The sequence below is a fragment of the Chiloscyllium punctatum genome, chromosome 7, assembly GCF_047496795.1.
Source record: "Chiloscyllium punctatum isolate Juve2018m chromosome 7, sChiPun1.3, whole genome shotgun sequence".
NCBI classification, from domain to species: domain Eukaryota; kingdom Metazoa; phylum Chordata; class Chondrichthyes; order Orectolobiformes; family Hemiscylliidae; genus Chiloscyllium; species Chiloscyllium punctatum.
This window is the reverse complement of record NC_092745.1, coordinates 109,753,545-109,765,584: the sequence shown is the minus strand read 5'-3', so window position 1 is coordinate 109,765,584 and position 12,040 is coordinate 109,753,545.

Sequence of the window (12,040 nt, the reverse complement as noted above, 5' to 3'; positions counted from 1 at the left end):
AAGCAACCAACACCATTTTTTCTCATTCAGCAAAAATTGCTGCTCCTCTTGAAATGTGGAATTCTTGGGTCTGTACTTATGAGTCCAAGATACAAACCTTCAACAGCATGCCCCCTTTTCATCAGTACTATAAGTTCTACACTACCAAGAGACTAATTTAGAAAATATCAAAAAGCTGAGGAAAGCTTTTTGTGGTCGGTGGTCATACTTGTTTATGTCTGCTGCCCTTCACCTTCTAATTAGGAGAGATCATAGATTTGGAAAGGAATTGCATCTTTCAAATGGTACGCAGTGCACCAATGGCAAAGGGAGTGGATGTTTAAAGTGCTTAGTATGATGATCAAATGAGCTGCTTTGTCTCGGATGGCATTGAATATTCTGAGTATCATCAGAATTTCACTCATTCAGTCAAGTGTTTTCAGTATCGCATCACCCTCATGATTTGACATTTATAGATGGTGGTCAGAGTTTGAAGAGTGAAGAGATGAGTTATCCACAGGGTTAGGATTCTTGTTATCTGCAATGTGAGATTCTCCAAATGGATCTGCAGGATTTAACCAATTTAAGTTGGTTTACGGTCATGAGATTACATTCAGTTAAAATTGATTAAGGAGAAGTTTTTAAAGTAGAAAGATGAATTGGGAATGTTGGATGATGTGTCCATGTTTCTAGAAATACACACAAGAGTATATATGGTAGTACTAGAACATTCAAATATTTTACAATTAAAAATGAAAGAATGGGGAAACAAACATTCGGCAACTAAAATGTTGCAAGCAGACAATGAAGTATTGGTATTGTTGCCTTTGCAAGATGAACCTCTGAAAGCAAATTTCAATGGTCCATCGAGGTAATTAGGAGAGTTAGTAATATAACTTATCTGATAAATACTCCCAATTGTATGAACAGAATTTGTTATGTAACTTATACATGTTGAAAAGATATTATCATAGGGAAGAGGATAAGGAGGAACAAGTATCACAAAGAGACCTAGAGATGCTGGTGCATAGTTCCTTGAAAGTGGAGTCACAGTTGGGCATGGGGATGTGAAGAAGGCATTTGGCACACTTACCTTCATTGGTCAGAGCATTGAATATAGGAGTTAGGAAGCCGTGTTGCGGCTGTACAGGATATTAGTGAAGCCACTTTTAGAAGACAGTTCTGGTGGCCTTTCTGTAAGAAGGATGTTATTAAATATGAAAGGGTTCAGAAAAGATTTACAAGGATGTTGCTGGACTGGAGTGTTTTAGTTAAAGGAAGAGACCGGATAGGCTTGAGCTTTTTTCCCTGGAGCATTGGAAGCTGAGGGGTGCCCTTAGAGAGGTTTATGAAATCATGAAGAGCATGGATAGGGTGAACAGCCAGGGTAGGGGAGCCCAAAACTAGAGGGCATAGGTTTAAGGTGAATGGCAAAAGATTTAAAAAGAACCTGAGGGGTTACTTTTTTACACAGAGGGTAGTGCATGTATGGAACGAGCTGCCAGGGGAAGTGTTGGAAGCGGATACAATTATAGCATTTAAAAGGCATCTGGATGTGTATATGACTAGAAAGGTTTTAGAGGATTGTGGGCCAAATGCTGGCAAATGGGACTAGGTCAGAATAGGATCTCTGGCCAGCACGGACAAGTTGGACCAAAGGTCAGTTTCCATGCTGTATAGTTCTATGATTCCATGACTCAGTGTGTCAGCTGGTGGGAATAGTGGAAGATAATAGACATAATAAGAATGAAGTAAGAAAGTTAGAGATTTCACGAAGCAAACCTCCTTGACTCGCTGACACAGAAGTATTGGGGCAATAAATATTGTGTTCATGTGAGGATCTTGTAAGACTACTGAGAAAGTATAAGGCAATCCACAGAGATATGCCTACATATCCTGGATTAGCTAGACATAATGTGGATGTGGGACAGTCAGAACTGATAAAACAATATCCTTATTAGGCCAGAATGAGCCCAGAACAAGCCCAGGTAGAGACAAAGATTTAGTACATGCTAGGAAACCATTTGATTTAACATAGTCAAAGCAACTGGAGCTCACTAATACTGTTGGTTCCTTAACCAGACAGATCAACTAATCTTTGGATAAATACTAGAAAAGTGAATGCCATCACACAGACAGATTAGTACCAATTCCACAGTTGGAACACTACATTGACAGGGTTAGCAGTAGAACATAGAACATAGAACATTACAGCGCAGTACATGCCCTTTGGCCTTCGATGTTGCACCGACCTGTCATATCAATCTGAAGCCCATCTAACCTACACTATTCCATGTACATCCATATGCTTGTCCAATGACGACTTAAACGTACTTAAAGTTGGCAAATCTACTACCGTTGCAGGCAAAGCATTCCATATCCTTACTACTTCATTCCTTTCTAAAATCCATCTAATGAAGGGATATTGGCAAATATCATTAATATCAAAGACTAAAGAAATATCTGCTTTAGTTACACCAAATGTGTTATATCAATTTCAACTGTTGTCATTTGGCTCAAAGAATGCACCAACTACAGTGCAGAGGCTTAGAAATCAAGTCATAGCTCAGATTTGCACCTGTATCGTGTATTTGGATGTTACAGTAGTATGTAGTAGCTCTTGTAAGAGCATGTATGACAAGTCTAAGACCTATTTAAGCAGCTGCTTTTGGCTCATTTAGTAATGAATTTAACCAGAAGTCCAATCACAAACGAAAAAGTAACTTGCAGATGGTTGGACAAGAACAAACCCGAAACATCGACTTTCCTGTTCCTCGGATGCTGCCTGACCTGCTGTGCTTTTCCAACATCACTCTAATCTTGACTCTAATCTCCAGCATCTTCAGTACTCACTTTCCTCTAGCTGATTTTAAACTTACTATGAATTCTCTTCCAAGGATGTCTACATTGAAGAAGTTCTCCTCCTGTCTCTGCAAGGATCTCGTTGAGTCTCCACCCCACGAGGCTCCCAGCCTCATTCCTGATGAAGGGCTTTTGCAGGAAATGTCAATTTTCCTGTTTCTCGGATGCTGTCTGACCTGCTGTGCTTTCCCAGCACCACTCTAATCTTGACTCTGATCTCCAGCATCTGCAGTACTCAGTTTTGCCAAGAACAAAATGTTGTCAAGGTCAAGGAAGTGGAAGTGAAAGTGAAAGCTCTGATAGAATTCCCTGTTCCCAAAACCAACCAAGAAATTATGAGATTATTCGGAGTATGTAGATTTTATCAGAAATTTGTGCATAGCTGTGACTTTACAAATTTGTTAAAGAAACAAGCAGAAGTGTTTTGGTCAGTAGAATGCTAAGCAGCCTTTGAGAAACTGAAGATAATCTTAAAAAATAAACCAGTGCAGTCTGTCCCTGATCTTTCTATACCTTTCAAATGGCAATTGATGCTAGTGATTTGAGCTGATTGCTGTATTTTCACAGGGTGATGAGTTGGAAATAGAAAAGCCAGCAGTGTGCTTCTCTAAGAAAGGAAACCAATATCAGAAGGAGTACTGTATCATGGAAAAAGGAACTTTGGGATTATTTCGTTAGCTCTTAAACACTGTGAAATCGATATCCAACTCAGAAACAAAGCACTAACTATCTTGACTACAGGTTGTTTAGCTGCTTGTAAGAGCCAGTCAATGCTCCAAGAACTGGTTGACGATGACTGTTCCTCAACTTTCTGGTCAAGGAAAGGAGACAACGGCTGGTCCATAAAATCCCACCAATGCTTCATGATCTGGACAAACCATTCATTGAAATTGCAGTGTGATCATTCTACATGCATTAAATTATAAAAGTATTCACATTAAAACAATCTTAATATCTCTTCTCATTGTTTTTCCTTTCTAATTGTTTCTTAGAATATAGAACAATAGAGCGCAGAACAGGCCCCCTTTGGCCCTCGATGTTGCACCAACCTGAGAACTAGTCTAAGCCCTTCCCCTTTCACTATCCCATCATCATCCATGTGCTTATTCAAGGATTGTTTAATGTGGCTGAATTAACTACATTGGCAGGCAAGGCATTCCATGCCCTTACCGCTCTCTGAGTAAGGAACCTGACTCTGACATCTGTCTTAAATCCATCTCCCCTCAATTTGTAGCTACGTCCCTTCATACAAGCTGACATCATCATCCTAGGAAAAAGACTTTCATTGTCTACTCTACCTAATCCTCTGATCATCTTGTATGTCTCTATCAAATCCCCTCTTAGCCTTCTTCTTTCCAATGAGAACAGACCCAAGTCTCTCAGCCATTCCTCATAAGACCTTCCCTCCAGGCCAGGCAACATCCTGGTAAATGTCCTCTGCACTTTCTCCAATGCTTCCCCATCCTTCCTGTAATGGGGCGACCAGAACTGTACACAATATTCCAAGTGCTATAGCACTAGCATTTTGTATAGTTGCAACATGACATTATGGCTCTGGAACTCAATCCCTTTACCAATAAAACCTAACACACCATATACCTTCTTAACAGCACTATCAATCTGGATGGCAACTTTCAGGGATCTATGTACATGGACTCCAAGATCCCTCTGCACATCTATACTACCAAGAACTTTCCACTGACCTAGTATTCTGTCTTCCTGTTATTCTTCCCAAAGTGAATTACCTCACATTTAGCTGCATTGAACTTCACTCTTCACCTCTCAGCCCAATTCTGCAGTTTATCCAAGTCCCCCTGCAACCTGCAACATTCTTCCACACTGTCCACTACTCCACCGACTTTAGTGTCATCTGCAAACTTACTAACCCATCCACCTATGCCTGTGTCTCAATCATTTATAAAAAAGATGAACAGTAGTGGTCCCAAAACAGATCCTTGTGGCACACCAATAGTAACTGGACTCCAGGCTGAATATTTTCCTTCAACTCGCTGCCTTCTTACAGAAAGCCAGTTTCTAATCCAAACTGCTAAATTACCCTTAATCCCATGCCTCTGCATTTTCTCCAGCAGCCTACCATGTGGAAACTTACTGAAGGCCATACTGAAGTCCATGTACACCACGTCAACTGCCCTACCTCATCCACATGCTTGGTCACCTTTTCAAAAAACTCAATGAGGTTTGTAGACATGACCTACCCTTGACGAAACCATGTTGACTCTCTGCAATCAGATTGTTGCTTGGTAGATGATTTTAAATCCTACCTCTCATAATCCTTTCTAAAACATTTCCTACAGCAGATGTAAGGCTCACTCATCTATAATTACCTGGGTTATCTCTACTGCCCTTTTTGAATAAGGGCACAACATTTGTAATCCTCCAGTCCTCTGTTACTAAACCTGTAGACAATGATGACTCGAAGATCAAGGTCAAAGACTCCAACACCTCCTCCCTAGTTTCCCAGAGAATCCTCAGTTAAATCCCATCTGGTCCAGGGGATTTGTCTACTTTCACTCCTTCTAGAATTGATAACACCTCTTCATTACTAACTACAATCCTTTCAAGTCTAATACCTTGTATCTCATTCTTCTCCTCTACAATATTCTCCTTTTTCTGAGTGAAAACCAATGAGAAATATTTGTTGAGCACCTCTCCAATTTCCACAGGGGTCCACACACAACTTCCCACTTCTGTCCTTGACTGGCTCTATTCCTACCCTAGTCATCCTTTTATTCCTCACATACCTATAGAAAGCTTTAGGGTTCTCCTTTATTCTATTTGCTAAAGACTGCTCATGTCCTCTGTTTGCTCTTCTTAACTCTCTCTTTAAATCCTTCCTAGCTGACCTGTAACTCTCCATTGCCTCATCTGAACCATTTTGTCTCATCATCACATAAGCCTCCTTCTTCTGCTTAACAAAAGATGCAATTTCTGTAGTAAACCACAGTTCCCTTACCTTATCACTTCCTCCCTGCCTAACAGGGATATATCTATATGCAATATCTGTTCCACATTTCAGTTGTCCCCATCCTCTGCATTTTGGTATCTCATTCTATGCATCCTAAGTCTTGCTTAATCGCATTATAATTGCCTTTCCCCCATTGATAACTCTTGCCCTGTGGCATGTACTTATCCCTTTTCATTGCTAAACTAAACATAACCGAATTATGGTCATTTTCTCCAAGTGCTCACCTACCACTAAATCAAACATCAAGTTCATTACCAAGCACCAGACCTAATGTGGCCTCCCCTTTTGTCAACCCTTTGACATACTGTGTCTTCCTGTCCTTTAATTCACCCTATTTCCTTTTCTGTTGTTAATATTATATCTTTATATTGTTATGATCCCAGATTGTAGTAATACAGGACAAGTCAGAACCAAGACTGAAACCTGGCTTTACAGACCACAAGTTTTGTTTTTGCAATTTCATTACCAAGGAGATAACTTACTGAATATATGAGCGAAGAACAATGTATTTTTAACCAAAATTTTAGTTTATAACTTTCAAAAGGAAAACAAAATTATAACCATTTTGCAATATGCATCGAATATTTGAAACTATTGTATTACAAACATCAATAATAAAGTCAATTCTTTTACCCTCAGTCACAATATAGTCACCCAAGACTCTGTGCAGTATCACAGCTTCCACCTTAAAGTTCCTTGTTCAATGTGTTATAGACCAGACCAAACTCCCTTGGAATGTATGAAGAAGATAGCCTTGACCTTAACATTTTCTTACTTTAAAGGTAAGCGTAAGGCATTGTGTTCCAGATAGAATTCAATTGGTCAAACTTCTTAACTTTAAGCAAAACACATTTTATTTTTACACAACAGTTAAAATACAGACAAGCTAAAAAGAAAATAAAATAATTTTACGCTTAACTGTGACTATCAAAATGCTTAACAAAGTAAAATATAAATGAACTACTACTAATTCATTGTTCCAATGTTATGGTTCTGTTCGCCGAGCTGGGAATTTGTGTTGCAGACGTTTCGTCTCCTGTCTAGGGTTCATCCTCAGTGCTTGGGAGCCTCCTGTGAAGCGCTTCTGTGATCTTACCTCTGCCATTTGTAGTGGTTTGAATCTGCCGCTTCCGGTTGTCAGTTCCAGCTGTCCGCTGCAGTGGCTGGTATATTGAGTCCAGGTCGATGTGCTCATTGATTAAATCTGTGGATGAGTGCCATGCCTCTAGGAATTCCCTGGCTGTTCTCTGTTTGGCTTATCCTATAATAGTAGTGTTGCCCCAGTCGAACTCATGTTGCTTGTCATCTGCGTGTGTGGCTACTAAGAATAGCTGGTCGTGTTGTTTCGTGGCTAGTTGGTGTTCATGGATGCGGATCGTTAGCTGTCTTCCTGTTTGTCCTATGTAGTGTTTTGTGCAGTCCTTGCATGGGATTTTGCACACTTCATTGGTTTTGCTCATGCTGGTTATCGGGTCCTTCGTCCTGGTGAATTGTTGTCTGAGAGTGGCTGTTGGTTTGTGTGCTGTTATGAGTCCTAGTGGTCGCAGTAGTCTGGCTGTCAGTTCGGAAATGCTCTTGATGTATGGTAGTGTGGCTAGTCCTTTGGGTTGTGGCATGTCTTCGTTCCGTTGTCTTTCCCTCAGGCATCTGTCGATGAAATTGCGCGGGTATCCGTTTTTGGCAAATACGTTGTATAGGTGTTCTTCTTCCTCTTTTTGTAGTTCTGGTGTACTGCAGTGTGTTGTGGCCCTTTTGAACAGTGTCTTGATGCAACTTCTTTTGTGTGTGTTGGGGTGGCTGCTTTCATAGTTCAGGACTTGGTCTGTGTGTGTGGCTTTCCTGTATACCTTTGTGGTGAAATCTCCGTTCGGTGTTCTCTGTCCCATCACGTCTAGGAATGGGAGTTGGTTGTTCTTTTCTTCCTCTCTCGTGAATCGGATTCCTGTGAATGTGGCGTTGATGATCCGGTGTGTGTTCTCTATTTCTGCGTTTTTAATGATTACAAACCTTTGCCAGGGAATTCCTAGAGGCATGGCACTCATCCACAGATTCAATCAATAAGCACATCGACCTGGACTCAATATACCGGCCACTGCAATGGACAGCTGGAACTGACAACTGGAAGCGGCAGATTCAAACCACTACAAATGCCGGAGGAAAGATCACAGAAGCACTTCACAGGAGGCTCCCAAGCACTGAGGATGTCACCTAGACAGGGGACGAAACATCTGCAACAGAAATTCCCAGCTCGGCGAACAGAACCACAACAACAAGCACCCGAGCTACAAATCTTCTCACAAACTTTGATCATTGTTCCAATATAGTAACATCACTTAAACACACTCTTGGCAAAGGCAAAGTCAGCAAAATAAATTGTCTCACATCCTATTCTAACAGCAGGAAGAGAAGCCCAGTTTGAGCTATAACAGAGAGAGAGGAATAAGGGCTTCCACATCTAACTTCAAGACCCTAGCAACTACAAAAAGCTAAAACTAAATATCCTGGTTCTGTGCGTACTTGACCCCACCCATTCAGACTGCTTCTATTGTTCCAACTTTAAAAGAAATCTAAGTCCTCACAAGCTATTTACTTTATTAGCTTTGAGCATACCACTAATCACCGCTGTCTCAATTTTTCTTCATTAAAATAAACATGAGATAATACACCTCTGAAAGCCATTGTATCATCACAAATGGGTTACATTGTAATTTGTTTCCTTTTAGCAAACTTATGCATTCACTCTATTTTTTTTCGTTAGTATCACTTCCCAATATCTTTAAACAATAGCCTTGTGATACTTTCGATGGACTGTTAATTGAGAGATCCAGATAAAGTTCTGTGGATCAAGGCTCAAATCCTGCCATGGCAGCGTGTGCAATTTGAATTCAATAAATATCTGGAATTAAGAATCTACTAGATTGGGTTGGGATATGTGATATGAGCTACATATGATTCCAGACCCACAGCAATGTAGTTGACTCTCAGCTGTCCTCTGGGCAATTAGGAACAGGTAATAAATCCTGCCTAGCCAGTGACGCCCTCACCCCATGAATGAATAAAGAAAATGAATAAAGAAAATAAAGCGAAGTAATGTGATCTGAAAAGCGAGGGAAGCAATCCAATCTATGGAGCTCACCATGAGGTGCATTACTCCAACAAGTTCCAAATCTGTATGATTTAAACTTTAATAACTGGGAAAAGTTTCCTTGATGAATAATATCATTTTAAATGCCATCAATACAATTTCTTCTGTTTATTATTTGAAATGAAACTGCAGACAAACATATATTAAAAAGAACATGTTTGACTGCAGTGTCACTATTAAATAATAAAATCCTGCCTATGGGAGGCATAGATGGGATGTGAGAGATTTTATAGCAGAAGATTTTGCAAACTACAGCATCTGTTTCTTCATCATAAGTTGTTGCTCTGCAAGATGATTTGGATCATTTATGTAATTGGAATCAAATTTAAATTAGAAGAAAAAATTCCAAGCAAAATTCTTTTTCTAACTTTTAAACAATTTTTCATAAAACTAGTACAATTAGAAGTCTGTATTTTTAATATAGGCTACTATAGTATACGCCTATTTGGTAGTGGCTGTGTTTCTTATTTAAAATGCCTGTGGGTACAGGCACCACTTTGCGGTATGGAACATTATGGAGACTGACAGTGGCCTATCGGAGGTCTGTTCTTTGGATGAGAAATTAAGTTGATATGTTTGAAGTGGGAAAAATCCATAACTAATTTAACTATGTCTAACATATGAACTCAGGGCTTGTCCACTCTGTCTGCTTTTCTTTTTGTTTCTTTTCTTTTTTTCTCTCTTTTCTTTCTTTAATTTTACACACATCTTGTAGAAGAGCTTAATTGCAGCAATGGCTTCAACAGCAGACTCAAGTGGGCCTGGCATGGATTCCAGTGGGCCCAGCGCATACTGGGGTTGGCCCAGCACAGACTCCAGTGGGCACAGCGTGGACTTGAGTGGGCCCAGCGCGGACTCGAGTGAGCCCAGCACAGTCTTGCATGGGCTCAGCGCGAACGTATGTGGGACCAGCACGGACTTGAGTGGGCCCAGAGCAAACTCCAGTGGGCCCAGCATGAACTCCAATGGGCCCAGCACAAACTCCAGTGGGCCCAGAGCGGACTCCAGAGGGCCCAGTACGGACTCCAGTGGGCCAGCATAGACAGCAGTGGAGCCAGTGCAAACTCCAGTGGGCCCAGCACGAACTCCAGTGGGCCCAGCACGAACTCCAATGGGCCCAGCGCAGACTCCACTGGGCCCAGAGTGGACTCCAGAGAGCCCTGCGTGGACTCCAGTGGCCAGCATAGATAGTAGTGGGCCCAGCGTGGACTCCATGGGCCCAGCGTGGACTCGAGTGGGCCCAGCGCAGATTCGGGTGGGCCCAGTGCGGACTTGAGTGGGCCCAGCGTGGACTCCAGTGGATCCAGCGCAGACTCCATGGGCCCAGCAGAGACTCAAGTGGGCCTAGAGTGGACTTGAGTAGACTCAGCGCGGACTCGAGTGGGCCCAGCATGGACTTGCGAGGGCTCAGCATGAACTCGTGTGGTCCCAGCACAGACTCCATGGGCCCAATTGGAACTCCAGTGGGCCCAGCACGGATTCCATGGACCCAGCACGGACTCCAGTGGGCCCAACGCTGATTCCAGAGGGCCCAGCGCGGACTTGGGTTGGCCCAGCACAGACTCAAGTGGGCCCAGTGCAGACTCCAGTGGGCCGACTGCGAACTCCAGTGGGCCCAGTGTGGACTCCAGTGGGCCCAGCGTGAACTCCATGGGCCCAGCGTGGATCCCAGTGGGCTCAATGCAGACTCCAGTGGGCCCAGTGCGAACTCAAGTGGGCTCAGCGCTGATTCCAGAGGGCCCAGCGCGGACTCGGGTTGGCCCAGCACAGACTCGAGTGGGCCCAGTGCAGACTCCAGTGGGCCGACTGCGAACTCCATGGGCCCAGCGTGGATCCCAGTGGGCTCAATGCAGACTCCAGTGGGCTCAGTGCGAACTCAAGTGGGCTCAGCGCGGACTCCAGTCAGCCCAGCACAGACTCCAGTGGGCCCAGCGCAAACTCCAGTGGGCCCAGCGTGAATTCCAGTGGACCCAGCGTGGACTCGAGTGGGCCCAGCACAGATTCAAGTGGGCCCAGTATGTGCCCGTGAGGGCTCAGCACGAACTCATGTGGGCCAAGCATGGACTCCAGTGGGCCCAGCACGGACTCCAGTGGGCCCAGCACTGATTCGAGAGGCCCAGCTCAGACTCCAGTGGGCTCAGCGCGGACACCAGTGGGCCCAGCACAGACTTCAGTGGGCCCAGCGTGAACTCCAGTGGGCCCAGCGGGGACTCCAGTGGGCCCAGCGGGGACTCCAGTGGGCCCAGCGTGGCCTCCAGTGGACCCAGCGCAGACTCCAGTGGGCCCAGCGCGAACTCCAGTGGACCCAGCACGGACTCCAGTGGGCCCAGCGCAGACTCCAGTGGTCCCTGCATGGAACCAGTGGGCCCCGCGCAGACTCTGTTCTTTGGATGAGAAATTAAGTTGATACGCTTGAAGTGGGAAAAATCCATAACTAATTTAACCATGACTAACATGTGAACTCGGGCTTGTCCACTCTGTCTGTTTTTCTTTTCGTTTCTTTTCCTTTTTTCTCTCTTTTCTTTCTTTAATTTTACACATGTCTTGTTGAAGAGCTTAGTCGCAGCAATGGTATCAACAGCAGACTCAAGTGGACCCAGCACAGACTCAATTGGGCTCAGTGTGGACTCCAGTGGGCCCAGCGCAGACTCCAGAGGGCCCAGTGCGGACTCCAGTTGGCCAGCATAGAAACCATGGGCCCAGCATGGACTCCATGGGCCCAGCGTGGACTCGAGTGGGCTCAGTGCGGACTCGAATGGGCCTAGCGCAGACTCCAGTGGACTCCATGGGCCCAGCATGGGCTCAAGTGGGCCCAGAGCAGACTCGAGTGTGCTCAGTATGGACTCGAGTGGACCCAGCATGGACCCGCGAGGGCTCAGCATGAACTTGTGTGAGCCCAGCATGGATTCCATGGGCCCAGCACGGACTCCAGTGGGCCCAGCAGGGACTCCATGGGCCCAGCACAGCCTCCAGTGGGCCCAGCACGGACTCCAGTGGGTCCAGCGCTGATTCCAAAGGCCCAGCACCGACTCGAGTGGGCCCAGCGTGGACTCCAGTGGGTCCAGCGC